The 18,746-nt window shown below is 48.3% G+C and overlaps 1 protein-coding gene across 11 annotated transcripts in view; it reads right to left on the reverse strand.

The window, feature by feature from the left end:
- PITPNM2 (phosphatidylinositol transfer protein membrane associated 2) overlaps positions 1-18,746 on the reverse strand; it is a 134,592-nt gene that overhangs the window by 78,431 nt on the left and 37,415 nt on the right. The window contains exon 1 of one of the 11 annotated variants that reach the window (XM_068653852.1): positions 9,073-9,227. The exons of the other annotated variants lie outside the window; for them this stretch is intronic. The gene's annotated coding sequence lies outside the window, so the exon portion shown is untranslated. Of the gene's footprint in view, positions 1-9,072; positions 9,228-18,746 lie in introns of those variants that run through there. 11 annotated transcript variants of the gene reach the window in all.

The raw sequence follows: 18,746 nt of genomic DNA on the forward strand, positions 1-18,746 counted from the left end.
GCTGGCCACCAACATTTCCCTGTGCTGGCATCCCGCCCCCCCAAGCGACAAGGCCCACAGCACCCATAGTCACCATCCCAGGCCCAGGGCCATCATCCTGGATGCCACTGGGCCTCCTGCACCTCAGGGGAGGAGAGGTGGTGAGGCGAGATGGAGGCCTGCAGCTCCATTTCTACTTCTTGGCAGCTGGGGGGGCTCCGCTGGCTTCTTCCAAACCAGGATGCCTGTGACAGACATCGCTATGAGAGACCCCAGAGACACTTCCAAGCATTAACCTGTGTGTCCAACCTCCCCTGGGAATAGCTAGCCCCGCTTCACCTACAAAAAAGCACCAAGGGACATGCTGTGAGCACTTAAAATATAGCCAGAGCTGGAAACTGCATCCAGGACTTGGGAAGGAGCAACGCACATGGATGAATCCATCGGACCACTTGCTGAGAGGATAAGCAAAGGGAGATGAAGCCATGTTGCAGAAAATTCTCTCCTTAAGAAAAATCAAAACCTCTTGGTTTTACAGAGTGGAGTTAAATTGGAATCTGCCCGAGACATCAGCATCCCCAGTGTAACCTTCAAAATCCCATAAGATCTTGATTTATTAGTTTAGCTAGAAACTTGAGGGAAAGAAAAAAAAAAAACACTATTTATTGGTGCCTTTAAAAAAAAAAAAAAAGTTTTCATGGCAAAGAAATGAAAGTGGACACTTTCACAGACACAATGCAGGAGGCAAATTGAACATGTTCTTTGCAGTCAGATACAGCTGGAGAGACAAGATGACAAAAAATGACAAAAAAACTGCTGCACGGTATTGGAAGGGAAAATAAAAGCCAAATAACAGCTACACCTTCCATGCAAGCAAACCTTGGGGAGGAAAATTAAAAAGCACCCACAAGAGATACCTGCAAAGCATTTAAAGTGCTAGTTTAAAACAAACATCAGAAAAAAAAAAAGAAAAAAGAAAAAAACACATTTGTCTTCACCTACTTGCTATGTTTTGCTTTTTTTAATCACCTCTTTTTCTCTGACCAGTTTCTCAACAGCCCTGCTATTTCTCCACTGCCACAGCCATCCATCTTCTGATTCCCTACAACACAGAGAAACCTTCACAAACCTCAAGGCAGAGGACACCTGCAGGAAAGCCGACCATAATAAAACACCCAGGTGCTGAGACAGAATTGGACCAGCGGAGGCTGATTACACCGCCGAGTGACATTGTCCCTCCCAGGAGGGAAGCCAGCTGCACCTTTGTATATTTAACTTCTGCATGAGCTTTTCTGAGCACAAAGTACAGCATGTTTCTACAGAATACTTATAAACTCTCCTCTGATTAAACTCGGGGCCAGCTATACAGCCTTGCGCTTGTTTGGATTTCTCGACATGCAATTCAATTACAATTCCTGTCATTTTGCAGACTCGTGAAACAAAACCCAATATAATAGGGAATTAAAAAGGCACTGTGGAAGGAACATGAGCACCTCCAGCCACTCGGGACACCCTTGGGCTGAAACCCCCCGGACCCACCATGGCAGGCTGGGCTGCCCAGAGGGTTTTCTGCTGCTGCTCTGAAGTGGAGAGAGATGGCAAGAGGGGTGAAATGTGGGGAATTCACTGCAAGCCAGACATTAAGCACTGCTACAGAGACAAGTGGAGGTACGAAGGTAAGTTCTGGCTAGAAAAAAGAGGAAACAACCCTGTTTGACTTAGTCACCCAAATGGAGTGAGTGTATGCAGTGGCTGCTCCAAACCCAAAAGAGCAGCACTGCCTGGCTGGTGCCCAGCTGTGCTCCTTGCAACCATCACACAGCACTTCACAGATGCATTAAAGCTTTGCCCTGGCCTCAGGAGCTAGGACATGTATCATTATCCCTCATCTGTTGGGAAAATTGAGCTACAGAGAGAAGTGATCTGGCCCAACATTCAGAAGAAAATTAGTGAAAGCCAATTCAGGAGTTCCTGGGTTCTGTAAAAACTTCCCCTTTTTTTCCCCTTTTAAATAAAAGAGGAAGTCAGAGAGCTCAAATAAATCAAGTTTTGCTGATAACTGGCATAATTCTGCAAGACTAAAGTAAAGACTAAAGCCCGCCGGCTGCAGGGAAGTGCCTGGAAGCCTCAAGAACTTTTCTTTTTATCTTAAAAAAGCAGATAACAAGCACAATCCATGAGCTTGACTCGGTTGCTTGAATGCAGCCTGCCACAGCCTGTGGCTTCATGGCCCTCAGGACAAGCATGGCCACAACTGCATCCCTCCCTCTCCTACAAGGGCTATGAATATCCTCAGAGTTTCTACAAATGTCAAGGAACAAAACCAGCCAGGATGAAGAGACAGTTAAACCCTCACTTCAAGCAGCATCCTCACAGAAGCTTGTGCAAATAATCCTTGCTGTGGATAATGTTATCAGACATAATTAAGTTTTGCTCTGAACCCAATGGGGACATTAACATCTTGGGAATCACAGAGGAAACTAACTTTTCAGTTGTCAGATGCATACGACAGAACTCTGAAGCAATTCCTGCCTCCTGCTTTAGCCTTTTATTCTGGCCTGTTCAGCTGAAGAACTCCTCCCCGCTCCCTTGAGTTTCAAAAATCCAAGGTCTAAGTTTACTCAGACTCCCCTCATGGAAACAATGCTATTTCCTAAGGAGAATTTCTGGATGTAACAAAGCATTCAACTGCCCAAGACCACATATTGTGGTTTCAGTACAACAATACGAGCCGAAAGTCTTCCCAAGGGCAGATTTCTCGTGTTCCTTGAGGACTTGTGTGGAATTATGTGTGGTTTAATTCCTCAAATTAAACTTGATTTCAATTGTCTTCTCCAACCAAAAATTAAACCTCACAAGCCAGTTACGGTGTCCTCCAACAAAGGGTCATTCTGTGCCCATGGAACAAATGAAAGCTACTTAATGAGGACCAAAGCTAAAAATTTGTTTCCTGACCTGCAAGGCCAATTCAAATAAACTCTTCTCCTCTGTTCCCCATCAAATATTCAAATTGTGTCTGGAATGTCCTCTTTTTTAAGTGTCCTTTATAAGGAAGCATTACAAAAACAAGTCCAGAAAGAAAGAAGTCCACAAAGGTTTATGGCACAACATTTTCCTTTTCATTAGAAGTAACATGGGATGAAAACCTTGCTCCAACCTGACAGCAGCTGAGGAGGCAGAGCACAGAGCAAGAAGTGTCAAATCCCATCAGTTCAGATTTCAGGGACAGCTCTGAAGGCCTCAACTGCCTCATGCACAGTTTCTCTCTCCTTAAATTCCTCCTGGCCCTGTCAGGGCAGGCACACTCATCAGGTTGTCTCATCTGACTGGTGCAGTTTCCAGTCTGGGCTGTACAGTTCTTGTTCCAGTCTGGCCCAGTGTTTTACGCCTTGAGAATTTCTCATCCTCACTATTTTGGCTTCGTGTGGCAGCTGTCAGAGAGCAGGAGCGCCGCACAGCTTTTGTGAGAGCCTCACATGCCCTTCATTAAAGGGCATTACAGCTGTATTTATATCTGACATAAATCTGCTTTGTAAACAGTGACCTGATTCAGGATCTGGACTTTCTTAGACTGCGACATCAGAAGCGCATGTGTGCTGGCCCCTAATGGGCAGCACCAGACCTGCCTGGCCCCAGGAGGAGGCACTGCTCACCTCCAGCAGCAGCCCTTTTGCTTTGCTGCAGCCCTGCAGGTTACCTTCCTCTGCTGCCCACCTTCCTCTGCTGCCCACCTTCCTCTGCTGCCCACCTTCCTCTGCTGCCCACCTTCCTCTCTGACTGCAAATGTGATGGGATCTAGAAGAGGAGCCAAGGCGCTTGAAGATGTCAGCTTTGGTCACAACACAGCACAAAGAAAAGGGGAAAGAGAAGAGAGGATGATTATCCTGAACAATAAAAGTGATTTACATGTTACAGGTAACACAAGTGTCTGAGGACAGTGAAGTTTGGGCAGTTTAGACCAGAACACACTGCAAGTGCTGTCTCATGGCCTGACCAGAAGTAAGTAGCTGTTCTGAAAATCAAAGGCGTGCTCTCACTCCAGGCACCAGACTGTTTTCTCATCTCATTTCTATTTGCTGGCAATTCCAAACGCTATGACAAAAATGTCAGCTCATTAGTCTTGTTCTTAGAAGTCTTAAGCTCTCATATATGAAGTTGGTATTATCAACAGAGTCCATAAATTGCAGCTAAAGTCCATAAAGGAAGCAGTCATGACATAACCCCAATTTAATCTGAATCAAGTTGCTAGAGTCAAAGAAGTGTTTTCCACAATGGTAATTAATTTTTTAAAAGAATGGATGAAAGGGGTTCTCAATTAATAGAATAGGGAGACAAGCTAGAGACGATTGTCCATTTTACTAATACTGCAATTTAACAGCTATTCAGCATCTAATAACTTCTCATTAAAAGTCAACCCTCCCCTTTCTCCAGCAGATTAGCTACCCATTTGTCAAACACAATGCAGCCTCATTAGCCTAAAAGTTCAATTTCTGCTTTCCCACAGATTTGCTTTTATTTTGCTGATACCAGTAAGCTAAAACCCTGAATGACAGCAAAGTCCAGAAACCAGCAACACAAACACTCCGTTTGTTTTTCACAAGTTCTGGATGGCATTTGGGATGCCACGTTCCCAGCAACTCCAACTGCAATACCACATACAAGCAGTTGGAGCAAGAGCCAGGTAGGAAACCTCTGGGTCCTCTTACACAATGCACAAGGCAAAGGCATGTCCATACTCTGGAGCTCACCTGACAGAGGAGACTAGGGTTGCCTTTTCCTAACACCTTTTCCACCCAAAGAACAGCCCCGTAACACTGTACAGACCGTCTGGAACTGCAGGGCATAGCTGAAAAGGAGACGTAACAGCAATTTCTGCTTTTAGCAGAAGTTTCAGTTGCCATTACCTTGAATTTTTGGATTGTGATTGGTCTTCACCTATATAACACAGAGGTTGATGTGTTGTTCTGAGTGGTTGTTTTAACCAACACCAGAGTTCCACAAACCTTGCAGCAGGGCGGGCTGGCAGCAGGATCACTCCTAGCAGTCAGAGCTCAGGCAGGACAGCAGTCACAGCCCTGAGGTACAGCACCAGCACCCTTAGAGAAATGTGTACCTAGACATACCATGAGCACAGGCAGGAGATGCATTAGAAGATTATAGTTCCTGCCAGGGCAACCCTAAAACAAATAACAACAAGAAAAAAAACCCACACTGACACCAGCAGGGAGGACTGGGCTCTGTTGAGGAAGAGTACGGCCACACAGCTGTGCACGGTGTCTGGGCACGTTATTGAGACCTAAGACCTCAGAGCAGAAAGAATCCGTCTGCACGGATTTCACTGCAGGATCAGAGCTCCAGGAAGCCCCTATAAAAGATAACAGAAACTGAAAGAGGTTACAACTAAGGCTAATACCACCCAAAAGCTAAAGCAAACAAAAACATTCCAGTCTATCGGCTTTATCTGCAAAAACTATTCAGCTGTGTTTAAGGCTGTAACAGCCATATGCACAGGCTTCAATACAAGGGACACCTTTCCCCCAGCTCCTGCTGTTGTAATTCGAAGGAACGGATCCAGACATCAGCAGAAGGGGAAGTTCAGGATATATACAGCATTGGTTTCCAAGAGAATATTTCTCGTGTTACGTGAGACCAACATTTTTAGCCAACTTGGCAGAAAATAGACGAGCTGCAAAGCTATCCTAAAAATACCAGTCCTGCTAATTACAAGAAAGAACAGCAAAGCATAAGCAACGGCAGCACTAACAATCCATACTTTTAGTGACACCCTGCTAACAATTTATTTTTTTCCCTAAATCCACACCATTTCTAAAAGATCATCTCAGTTGCTTGGGTGTGCAATAGATGCTTCTAGTTTTATGTCATGCAATTGAGACAAGCCAAGCTCATCTCAGACTGACTTATGGCTTCATCTGTGTGATTTACTAACATGTTTGTCCTCCTCCACCTCTCCTCAGCACAGCGAATATTTGTTTTCATATTCTGGAATTCAGCTGCACCCAACAGGGACCTTCGCAACACACCCCCAGGTGGAGAGGCAGGGCACCAAGCCACCAAGAAATGCTGGAGAGAGATCAGGGAAAAAAAAGAGAGAGAAAAATCACCAATGTACACCAGCTCCATGATCCATCTCATCAGGCAGGGTGTCTGAGAGCAGCACAGGAACTCTCCCAAGCAGTCACTTGTACCCTTCCTGCCCACTGAGGAAGCTCTTCCCAAACCCCTGCCTGCTGGAGGCAGGCTTACATCTCAGCATAACCTGACAAAGCTTCATCTCCTACCAAGAGCAGGAACACTATCTGAGGGACAGCACGACAGCTGGAAGGAAAGGGGATCACTGCATCGTTACCTGTGAATTGAAGAACCTTGGAGCTGAGGGCAGGTTTTCAGCTCACCCAGACCAACAGCTCCAGTGGGGTCTGTGCAGCCGTGGCACCTTGTGGCCGAGAAGCTGGCCCACGTCTCTGACCTCTGTGGGAGGCAACTCCTTGCAAAAACAAAGCAAGGAGAAAAAAAAAGTGGCAGGAAGGAGCAGAAAAGGGTAGTTTGAAATTGCTGACCCCACGCCTTCTCAAGAAGCACGAAGCACGAGGCCCTAACCACTCCCCTCGCTGCTCTTCCCCTGAAGATAAGTGCTGGAGACCATACAGGCCATCTGCCCTACTGATGTCTTCCAGTCATTCACCACAACTTCAGTGTAATTATACAGAAAAAAAATCAAAGAAAGCAGAAAAACATTAAAACAGCATCAGCTAGAACCCAGGAGCTTATCCTCTGCTCTCCCACTAAAGCACGAGCTTTTGCCAAAAAGCAGCTACCCCTCCTTCCTCAGGACCGCACCAGACAGCCTCAGTGTTTTTAATAAACTGATAAAGATCAAAAACCTCCAAAAGCTTGTAAAAAGCTTAACATCTTAGCCTGGGCTGGAGGCGTGCTGGTGACAGCCCGAAGCACAAGCCAGAGCAAACTCGGGCCCGTGCTCCTGCGCCGAGGGTTGGCAGCGCTCGCAGGAGTCTACGGCTGCAAAAGAAAACTTATTTTTGTCACTGAAATCAGCACGGGTGACTCACAATAGGCTCAGGGAGCCTCGTTGAGTGTTTTTTTTTTGTTATGCAGTCACTTTTCACCCTTAATTTTCAAAAATGCTTTGAGTGACAATAACGACAATAGAGCATAATAGCCATAATTAGCTAGCGTGAGAGAAAACTTCCAAGTTCCAACCTAACCAGAATTACTACTTGAAAATAGGCCTCACAAATGAGTAACGCAGTCAATCCCCATTGAGCACTGAAGCTAGAAGAGAACAATCTCAGGGGACTGCCCGTCACCTTCTGCAAATTCAGCTGCATGGTCCAGACAGCCCTGGCAGCAGAGAGCAGGAGCAAACACTGCTCAGACGGCTGCTCCGAGGGCGATTTACTGCTGAATAAACCACTGGAAGCATCTCCAACTTACTGGATAAATGGGTCTGACTGGACCAAAATCAAACAAATCGCTGCCTTCTCGAGCACAGGTTAATGTATTTTTTTTCCAGCAGGACTAAGAAGGTAGAAAGCACACGGGCAAGCTTTGAAAATGACTCGCCAACCGATGGCTTGACATGCACCTTTTGGGAATCCTTCCCTCGCACATTTTACACAACCCAAACTGCTCTTTTAAAAGGACAGAAGGCACCAGCAACACTGAGAAGCCGATGCAAATTTTTCTCCATTGCCTTCTGTTGTCACAGGGCAGAGAAAGGCAAGAAGCAAGAGTGTGCAAAGAGACCAGGAGGTGGGATGTTCTGTCAGCCTTTCTTTCACCTGTGTGGCTTCCTGGGCACAGCAAAGGCCAAAACCCACCCCCAGCCCCAGGGCTGTCCCCAAATCTGCATGCTCCCCCCCAGGCAAGTGCTACCTGACCACCAGCACAGACCCTCTTGGGTTCAGTGACAATGGTCAAAGGTTTGAGCACCCCATACGAGCAGGCTGGTGAAGGCAGCAGTCGAGTTTAGGACAACCACCTCCGCTTCTCAAAGCGCCAAAGTTGGCCAGAATCTTTATTTAGGACTAAAGTCCAGTAGCTTTCCTCTGAAGAGGGGATAACATGGAAACTATTCTTGCAGAGTTTATTTTGAGCTGAAAATATTTTCCAGTTTCATGTTGACAAGCTGGGGTTCTAACCGTGCTGTGTTGCAGGATAATGACTGGATTTCCAAGGCCTGACACGGGGCAAAGCAGAGGAATCTCCATTTTCCTCTTTAAGGTGTTTGTTCCTGCAAGAATTTTTATGCTTTCAAAATAAGGTCATGTGCTCCTGCAGCACGAAAGGGCCCCAAAACCAGACCACAGCTGATGCTATCTATCATCCCAAGTAAACTGTGATAATCAGATCAGCCAAACAGTTATAAACTGACCGTATCTAAAGGAGAAGGAAACAATTTTCTCAGATTCCTCCCCCTGGCAATCACCTCGGAGATTTTCCAAACAACCGAGCAGCGTCAGCCTCCCGAACACGTCTCAGTGCTGAGCTCCTCTGGGACTCAGAGACAAATTCCTTCAGCCCTGCTGGAAGCCCGGGTCAGCCTGTCACATCTACTGGAGAAAACGCTTTGCTAGAAGGACGCGGTAAAAGCATGCATTAAAACCTCTCGTTTTATCCACACCTCCTGCGATGCCTTCAAAGAGCGTTCCTGCGAGTGGCTACAGAAACCCCCCGGGAGGAAACCTTCCACTCCTCACCCAACGCAACGTGTTTTGGTGCTGCACAAAGGGAGGTTGGAAGGGCAGAAGGGACGATTTGCTGTGTCTGTACAGCACCTTCCCTCCCCAGTGGCCCAACACATCGTGCTTCAGAAGTGCTGCCAGCCTGAGGACACCCACAGGGAGAAAGCCACTGAGCACGAGGAGGTTTTGAAGGTCCAACGCAAAGGAACAGAGCGAGCTGCACAGCACAGCAGCGGCACCAAAGGCACGTCTCCGAAATCCCACCTGGGCTGCTTATTCAGGCTGTGAGGCACCCACGGACCAACGCTAATTACCGCTTGCACTCTTACTCAAAGTGAAAGGGGTTAATTAACCAAATGCATACGCGTACCTTCGGAGCTCAGTCCCGGCAGCTGGAGGCACCTGGGTGCTCGGCCACCCCCACTCCTTGGAAGCAGCTCCCTGAGGGGCACGGAGGACGGGCGCACGCAGCTACGGCAGCAGCGAGCAGGGCACTTGTGGCTCTTCAGCTGGGAGGTGGCGAAACGCCTTGCTCGACACGGGACCATCAGCTAGAGGATACCACGTGCATTATTTTTTTTTTTTGTGAACAGGAAGTTGCTGCTCTGCTGGAACACAAGGTGCTTCGTTTTTCCCCTGTAACACACCCCTGTTCCTGCAGGCAGAGCTCAAATATCTCCGCTGCCCTGCTCTCGGTGTTGAGAAATGCTGTAAAAGGGACTGCTAGGGCTCGAACTAGGGGTATCGGAAAGAAATGCCATCAGTTTTTATTTTTAAATGCATTTAGCTTTGTCCAGAGAGTTAAAAACTCTCCCTCAGCTCCCTCAGATGTCCTGGCACGTAGCAGTTCTGCAAAAGGTGGCAGAGACAAACCTTTCCCTTGATGGAAACGCACTGCTCGGGGTCACCCACATGGGTCCCTGTCCTCTTCCACTCCCAGAGCAGCAATGCCCTCCCTGGGGCTGCTCTGAGCAGGCAGCATCAGGGGCTGCGGAGCACAGCAACCATCCCCAAGCTGCTTTTTGCTTACTATTCTCAACTCGGCGGGATGGAGGAGGCGTCTGGTCTGGACTGCAGCCTGTAAGTGGCACCTCTAGTTACGGTGACCTTAGGCACCCCAAACATTAATGTCAAGCACTCTCTGCCCCTTTCCCGAAGCATGATTCAGGCACAAATTTAGCACAAGCTAAGCAATTCAGAGAGTGACTGTGCTGCAGTCAGGAGGGTTACTACACACCATCCAAACCCATGACATTTCCATAGAAACCACAGTGGGAAAGAGAAAAGCCTCAAAAAGCTGACAAGAGAAAAACACTTGGTGAAGTAAGTTAATTCTGGAGGGAGAAACACACGCGTGCGAGGTCCTCCCTGGCTCTCCAGCAGAGCGGGTACTCAGAGGTAAGAGTTAGCATCACACCGAAGCCAGCAAAACTTGGAGAGACCCACCTGACACCACGACACAGCCCTGATGCAGAGGCTGACCATCCAAAGCATTATGCGGCAGAAGAGGAGAAAATTTGGCTTTTTAAAAAGCATCAGAACAGAGCCGAAGGAGTTCCGGTTTTCACGATTCTAGTTATTAAGAGCAGTGCTGCAATTTGTTCAGCACACCATTAATTTCCTCCAGGTTTCAGTCCCTGTCTGATGGGAATAACCACGCATACCCCGTGGGGAGATTTCAGCGGACAAACTTGCTGAGCATTCCAAGTAGCGCTCCCTGTGATCCGCAGGGGGATTTTTGCTGTTAATGTGTCACTAAACGTAAAGGAACTTCCTTAACTTTTCTCAAGATTGGGTAAAGTCTTCCAGAATATACGTGGGATTGATTAAGCAAATAGATACCGGGGAAAGTGTAACGGAAGCAATTGATTCTTTTGGTCAAACAACCTCCCTGCTGAGAGCAGGAATGAAATAAAATTAAAAAAATAACGTTACTACCAGGTGCACACATTTTCAGCTGCAAACTAATAAGCCACTCCCAGCAAAAAAAAATAGCTTAAGTATGTTCCATTACACACATGCCTACTCCAGAGAAGTGTTACGTGACATCAAGGAAAAAAAAAAATCAGTCAAGAAAGTGATGGCTTTTAAATAATTTAGGATGCTCTGCTCTTGTTCTGGAAACCAGTCACATTCCAGTGCTTGGCAGAAGCGAGCCGGCTCTACTGGGAGCGATGCAAACATGCACGGAAGGAGGCTGTTTGTTCCAAACTGAATCACTCGGTGAGATGCCTGCTGCATCTCCAACCCTTTCCCAGGCAGAGGAAAAACATCCCCAGCTTGCCTGGTGCTCAGCTCAACCGACTGCACACCCCGGCACCTTTCCACAGAAGGAAAAGCCACGCCGAACTCCACGAGGTTCGGAAGCAAATCTGCAGGCGAGCATTTCTCAAAAGGTCAGGGATGTTTGGTTCAGGCTCGTTAGCTCAAAGCACAACAAGGTTCTCGCGTCGCTGTCGGCGGGACGGTACAGAAACCCCTGTGACAAACACCCTCAGCGTGCAATAAAAAGCCGAGTCGCTTACCGTGGTACAAGGAGAAGCTGCCGGCAGCGCTCGCAGAGCTGCTCCGCTCACACAGCGCACCTCAAATTAACGTCGCTGGCTCCAGGCACACACGTCTCAGATCATGTGCGACCTGCACCCCACCGAGGCTTCGCCGTTCTCTCTGCTCAGCTGGTACAAGCCGACAAATCGTGCCAGGCATCGAACGGGGAGCTGCACGAGCACGCGTGCGACGTGTGCACCTCGCTCTCCTATCGAGGCTGTGCTGCTGCGAGCCGATTGCCCCCGTTCTTCCCTTTGGCAAGCCAAAGCTTCCCTGCTAGCATCCTTCATAAACAGCACATGACTTTCTGCCTAGGAAAAAAACGGGACTGCTTTTTGGGTCTTGAAAAATACTTCAGCCCGACGGATGCGTTTTTCTCTGGAATTAGTTTCTAAAGATATACTCGAGCTGCCACTTCATCAAAAGCAGAGCTAAGGACACTAAACAAGTCAATACATTAAATGGTTTATCTTGTTAGAGGTTTTACAGCTATTTAATAATGAGTGCTAGTAACTGCTGCCTGTATATGTTTATTATTGTATGAGAGTCTTTAAAAAAAGCTCTGTGTAATGGCACAACCTCGCCTTTCAGCTGCGTAAAAATTCCCTGCTCCAATCAATATCATCATCATTAGCAAGAAACTAAAAAAAGATCAGCAGAAGCTATAAAATACAGTAAATTACATTCTGCGAACAGCTTCACTGCCACCATATTTTACAGAAATCCCATTTAAAATTCGCACGTGGAAAAAAAAAAAGAGGTATACGCAAAAAAAAACAAATTTGGGCAGGAGACAGAGCAAATATGTTGTGTTCTCCGACGAGCGGGATAATAAAAGCAGAATGGTAAACTCCGAGCTGACCTTTAGGGGTCAGTCACATTTTCCATGTGCTGTTAAATATCGCTTGCAAAGGCGGGGGGGCAGCGGGGGGAAATCAATTCAGAAGGAAATAAATAATACGCGGTGTTTACAGGGAGCAACCAGCCAGAAGTCGTTACTTTCCAAACCAGAGCAAATCGCCCATCGCTTCTCGGGACCAGAAGAAAGCTTCGCGTCCCTCTGCCGATGTGTTGGCACTTAAAGGTTTTACACACCGCGGGGTCTGAGCCTCCAAAAGCAGGCAGGCGCTTCCATCAGGCAATGAACACGCATTCCTCCCTCTCCCAGCACTGACGGGCACGGCAGCTGAGTTCACAGAGCACGAGAAGAGCGTAAGCGTTTCTTCGGCCAATAAAAACAAAACTCAAAGCTACAAATATAAACCCGACCTGGACCACGAGCCTGCTGCTGAGGAACGAGTCGTTTACCCTTCAGCTTCAGCTGTCTTCCCAACCAAAAGGCATTGAGGGATGCTCACACTGTTACCCAAGTTGCTGCCACCTTATTACCTGGACAAGGCTTACACCACAGAGCCTCCCCTTCGTTATCTCACACCAAGAAGAAATCCAAAGGCAAGGAGATGGAGGGCAAGGAGATGGAGGCACAGTCAGGAGGAACTGGGATGCCAGGAACCAAACCAAGCCCGAAGGCATGGGTTGTGGGGAGGCCACCTGTTAGTCGCAGTCTGAGTGGAAGGTCCCCGTTTTATGGTAAAGGTGATTCTCGTTTTGAAGGTGCTCCTTGATGAAAGGACTCACCATTTGATATAGGGAAAAACCTAACTCAAAGCTAACAAGCAATAATTCCGTTTATTTGCATTTACTTTGCTGTGCCAGGTGAGGCTATCTCCCACACCCAGTTCAAAACATCAGAAGTACCCCTAGTTTAAACCTAGAATAGGAGTTTGAGACAAAATAGCCAGGTGATGCTCGCGTGCAGAGCAAATACAGCAATACCCCATTTCTCTCTGAAAAGTTGGCTTTTTCGGGTTGGCTTTTTCCAGGGATTATTGCGTAGCGGCACGCTGTTTTCCTTTTTACCTTTATGCCAGCTTCTCTAGAAGGAAAGCAAACAAGCCGCTGTGACTAATCCTTAGCTTTGCCAGCTGACAGAACCCATTACATTACCACACCGTGCTTTAAAAAAAAACTAAATAATAAAAATGACAATTTTTTGAGGGGAGGAGGAGAAAACGTGATGCTGTGGGAGATCCTGCCCTGGTCCCTCTGTGCTCCCCCCAGTGCATCACCCCAGGCAGGGGCTGGCACTGCTCCCTCACCCCAGGAGCCTGCCCGGTTTGGGGACAGACACCGGGCAGAACAGCCACGTTCAGGCACAAAAAGGGAAAAGCGGCTCTCTGTGATACAGGAGCCGCCACGGTTAAGTTGCCATGGAGAAAAGGGAACTGCTGAAGTGTCTTGAGGTACACGGTGCCGAGAGACATTACAGCAAAGCCAGAGGGAATAGAGAAGCAAATGGATTTAAGTGCTCCCACAAACCTGAAGCTTCCAGACAAGAAATTACCAGTAATTACTAATAATATAATTTTCATGCAGCACTCATCAGTACGAACCAGTTCTGTCCTCACAACAAAGAGGAACAACAAAAGCCACAAACAGTTACCAAATTAGCTTATTAAGATCTCTGGGATTTTTTGAACCTTCATAACCATCAAAATTGGTCTGAATGCACAAACACGATTACAATAAAGAGGCCCAGAGATTTTCTGGGCACAGCAGCAGCAGCAGATGCAGCTTCATCCCGCAGGCAGCGGGCGCTGAGGAAGCTCTTCCACGGGCACGACGGCCGCTGCCCCGGAGCTGCTGCTCGCCTCCCGCGCTGCTCCTCGAGCTTAGGAAGCTGTTGTTGCTCCTCTTTCACACTCACTCCTCTATTTAAAAAATAAAAAAGCACACACTGAATGGCAGAGCTGGCTAAGCAGACTGTACAGCCCACAGCCCACAAGACAAAGCTCGCAGCAGAGCAAAGAGGTGCTAAGTGAGAGAGCCCAACGGGGGCTGCTGATTTTCCTCCTGTGTCTCTCCCTGTTCCCCATCAAGGCACGGCCCCGTAAGCCACAATCAGGCGCTCGCTTTGTTAAAATCCAGGCACAGCAACACTCAGCCAAAGCAATCTTCATCTGTCCGGCAGGACCTACGTGCATCAGAGGTGGAACCGCCAGGCTGAAAAGCCCCCACGGAGCCTGGCTGACTCGGTGGAGCAGCTGCAGTCAGCTCAGCAGCACAGTGAATAGGAGAGAGGTGCAGCAGGACAGAAGCAGCTCTCTCTGCTCCAGCTTCTGGCCAAGGAAAGGAGAAGAAGAAGAGGAAGAGGAAGGGGAAGCCGCACAGCTTGCTGTCCCCAGCCACCAGAGCAGCAGCCGGACCAGGATGAGGACACAGCTCGCTCCAGAGATGATTTTAGCACTTAGGGAAGGGCTAAACTATCCTGTATGGCTGCATCCATTCATTTTCCAGAATCTCAACCTCCCTAATGGTAACAGTTCCTGGAAGAGCACTTCTAACCGAATTAGAGGACGTCTCACAAGCACGTCCTTGGCAGCAAGAAGGCCGTGATGTGGGAAGACGCCTGACTGCGTGATCCAGGCCCTCCCTAATTCAGTTACGTGCCCCGTTGAGCAGAGGTGAGAGGCAGGTGTTGGAAAAGCAGCCTGCACCTGAGTTTGTGGTCTGTGGGTTGCGTGTGTGTGTTTTTTCTCCCACATACCCCATTTCTTTTAAGTAGTGGAATGAGTTGCTGGCCTTTCACCTTTACCAGCACCAGCTGTGCTGCTGAGAAAGGTGCAATGCTCATCTCCCATTAAAGCTGAAGCAGGGACCTGGGTTTTGTTGGAGCAGGAAGGACAGAGAATGGGAGAAGCTTCATCCTACACTAACTGAGTTAGGCATCACCCAGACATGCTTGCTCAAGGAATTTCTATGCAGTAGAAGAGATTTCCCACAGCGACAGATACTTTGTCCAGTTGTCCAAACTAAAACACCCATTTGACAGGGGATTCAGCCCATCCTCGGACACACTCGTGCTCTGAAACATGCCCTTAAAAGGAGACTTGGTTGTTCTTTTGCATTAAGCAAAGCTGTGTTAAAATGTTTGTTTCCAATGGAAGAGGGAGACAGACATCAGGAGGAAGCAAGCTGTGTCTGAAGAGCAGAATTTCTGGCAGATGGGTCAAGAGCAGCAGCTGTGCTCACAGAAACACACGCATCTTTGCATACTTAGGGTTGCCATTTGGAAAACATCACAAAAGACAGCCTAGAGCAGAGGGAAAAGGGGCCAGTTTTGACAACAGGTGTCAGGATACACTTCTCTTGTACCTTTCCAGGGGGTGCTGCAGACGGATGGTCCATCCGGCAGGGAAAAGGTCAGCATTAACAACAAAGCTGTACTGGTTATGGCAGTACCTGAGATACCCTGCAGAGATATTTATCTTAACTGTGGTGTGATCGACACAGTGCCTGTGTCCAAGTCGAGTTGCTGCTGTTCCCAACCAGGCTTCAATCTCCTTGGCAGCCCTCTGGCTCCGTGCACGTCGGCAGCATGTCTCTCCTCCCCAGGGACAGGGTGGAAGTTACCTACACAGTGTGCACGGGGTGTGAATGTGGAGAACAAAAGGCTTCCATCACAAAAGGCTTCCATCAAAACAAAGAAGCGACACTTTTTGGCCTGCGTCCTCGATGAGAAGCAGGTGGCGAGCACAGGGATGACCAAGGAAGACTGAAGCTGAGGAGCTGGAGTCCAACAAGTCTGCAGTGCAAGAAGTCGTGTTTAATTTCTACATCACCACATCCTACTGTGCCCACTACACACCGCTTTCTGCAGCGGAGCCAAAAAGCAGCGCCACACAACTGCGAGGCAGGCACGATCGAGGCAAAGGGCTGCTGCTGGATTTACTAACCTGTGTCACGGAAAGAGCTACAGATGCCTTATCATCGCTGAAATGTTACAGAGATAACGCGTGTGCGTGTTAGCTGCCTCCTGGAAACGCAGCTAAGGGCACTTTTCTGCACTGAAAGCAGTGCATCAGATCTTTTAGGCTAACAAAAGTCCCAGGCACCCAGCAGAAAATGAGAGCTTCAGCATCAGTACCACCAACTCTGAAACAGCCTGGCCTCAGCAGGCTCTCTCTAGAGCCTCCTCTCCCTCCTTCCAAGACGGTACAAATGGATTATTTTCCATAGGTAGGGCCAGGAAGACCCAGGAATTGTTACAAGCAGGACAGAAGTAATGAGTTTGCCAAACCCCATGTGCCAATGACACTTCAAATGCTGCCATAAACACACAGTGTGGTAACAGCAATTAAATAAGCAACAACTTTGTACTGCTGCAACCTTTTCCCTGAAGGATTGGGAAGTGCTTAGAGGAGATGCTCTTGTTGTGCAGGCACAGCTTGGTCCTCCTGCATCCCAAGGCTGGGGAGGCAGCTCTCCTGTTTCAGAGGAGCCCTGCACAGGTTAACGAGCTCTCCTGCCTTCTCCCTTACAGCTCAGGGATACAGAGGAATGTCAAGTGTGATGCTGACACCTGGTACAGCAAACATTTACAGGAGGGCTGCAGTAAGAGGAGGAAGAGCATTAGAGAGGATCGTGTCAAAGCTGGGAGCCAGTCCTACGAGCCTTTTGTAGGGGAGCACACCCAGGATTACTCCTGGAAAATCAGCCTGATGTAAAGGAGAAAGCAGGGCAGCAGGAGGATAACTCTGTCAGCAACACTGATTACAGAGGAAAATAAATCACGACCCCATTGCAGGTGCCCTCAGCACCATTTCTTTACCCTGCCGAAAGCCTGGAAAGAGCAGCAGGACTCAGGAGAAGGAGATCACCTCGAGTTCAGCCCTGGCTGAACCCCGTTCTGCGGGACAAATCCCATAACCTGCAGGTTACCCCTTACCCCAGCCAGAACCAGCAACCTAAGAGCTGGCAAGCACGAATCCCTTTGCTGCATCAAGTATTCAACAGGGTCAGCTCTTGGCAATTGTTATTCCGAGGATCCGGTCCTTCAACTACTCGCTATTTATGCACATTGTTCATCTGAGCGCGCCTCGCACTTGTAAGCATTCGCAGGGCTCCAGATAAGACTTGCTCTATTCACAAACAGCGAGGCTCAAACAGAGAAAAGATCCCTGCCTTATTCAGGGCTATTGAGAGAAGGGAAATTAGATAGCAGGTACCGAGAGAAAGCCCGAGCGTGTGTGTTATGTATTTAAATGGAATCGACATTTCTTCAAAGCCTCGTCGGTTTGGCTTTTTTACGGTTTAGGGGATTTCTTTGGCTTTGGTGTATTTTTTTTTTCCTCCAGAAGGCTGCAGTTGCAAAGGTAAGATTCTTAACGAAAGTGATCAAACAGCTCCTCTTGTCACAGCGGGAGAGGAAGAGGGTAGGAGAGGCTGAACGCCACATACGCGACATGAGCAATAACCGAGCTTACCGGGGATAACAGGAGGAGAGTCAAGCTAGAAACCAAACAAAAACAAATAAAACCACGCATGATCTAGAGAGTTTAGATATTTAATGTATTGTCACAGGAGACAGATTGCCCAGAACAAAGTAAACACAGAGGAGGATGCACGATGTGGGGTGCTCGGGCAGCGGCGCCGTAGGTTCAATGTTTCCTCGCCGTGTTCCCCAGCCTGCAGCTGGGGCTGGACACGGCCTCTGCTTGGGGCTTAACGAGCCAAGGAGACTTCTCTTCAGGGAACACAGCAAATAATAAATTCAAAGACAACTCTATTTTGCTATTGTATCTTCTTAATTTCTTACCTCATTAGCTCAATTGTAAACTAACCTTTTTGCTTCTGTTAAGATTTTCCCCCTCTAGCTGCCATATTACAGTCGTGCTCCACTGCCCTTTCAAGAACTTTTCCCCCTCACAGTCCAAGATTTTGTCACTTCAAGCCCCAAACCTGTAACCACATGTGCTGACAGCTTTCCTGAAGTTGTGACTACAAACGTAGGTAGGGAGCACAGGCAAGGTTTGTGCTGCTTCAGGAGAAAAAGCAAGTGAAGCCCAGCACACCTCCACCTTCGGAGAAACCCTGCTCCGCCAGCTGCTCAGACTGAAAGCAGCTTCTCACAGCAAGGTTTCAGCAATCCCCCACTCCCTTCTGCTGCACAAAGGGAACCGATCCACCTGGAGCACCACACCGCATTGCAGGCACTTCTGTTCCAGGAGCGCACTCACCATTTTCATCCTCTGCTCTACATGGGCGCAGTAACCTCTCTCCAGGCTAAAACCCACATAAAGCAGTTACAGGTCGAAGAACATGCAGGAACAGCAAAATAAAACTAGCATTTCTGACATTATTGGGCTGGTGAGTCATCAATTAATGCTTGTTTGTCAGCTCCTATAAAGGCCGAGATCTTCAGAGGCAGCTGGGGCCGGCAGACCCTTGACTGAGCAGGCAGCCGGGCTCGGGCCAGGCTGCCCAGAGACACAAATGCCCTTCCTCCCCCTGTAGCTGCCAGCAGAGGCAGGAAGGGATTAGAGAGGAACTCCAAGTGACAACATCCTTCCCTCCGGCTCCTCTCCCAGCTCTGATCTCCACCACGAGCCGCTCGGCACAAACCCCAGCAGCGTTTCAGACAGCCCAGGCGCTGCC

The sequence above is a fragment of the Anas acuta genome, chromosome 17, assembly GCF_963932015.1.
Source record: "Anas acuta chromosome 17, bAnaAcu1.1, whole genome shotgun sequence".
Lineage (NCBI taxonomy): Eukaryota > Metazoa > Chordata > Aves > Anseriformes > Anatidae > Anas > Anas acuta.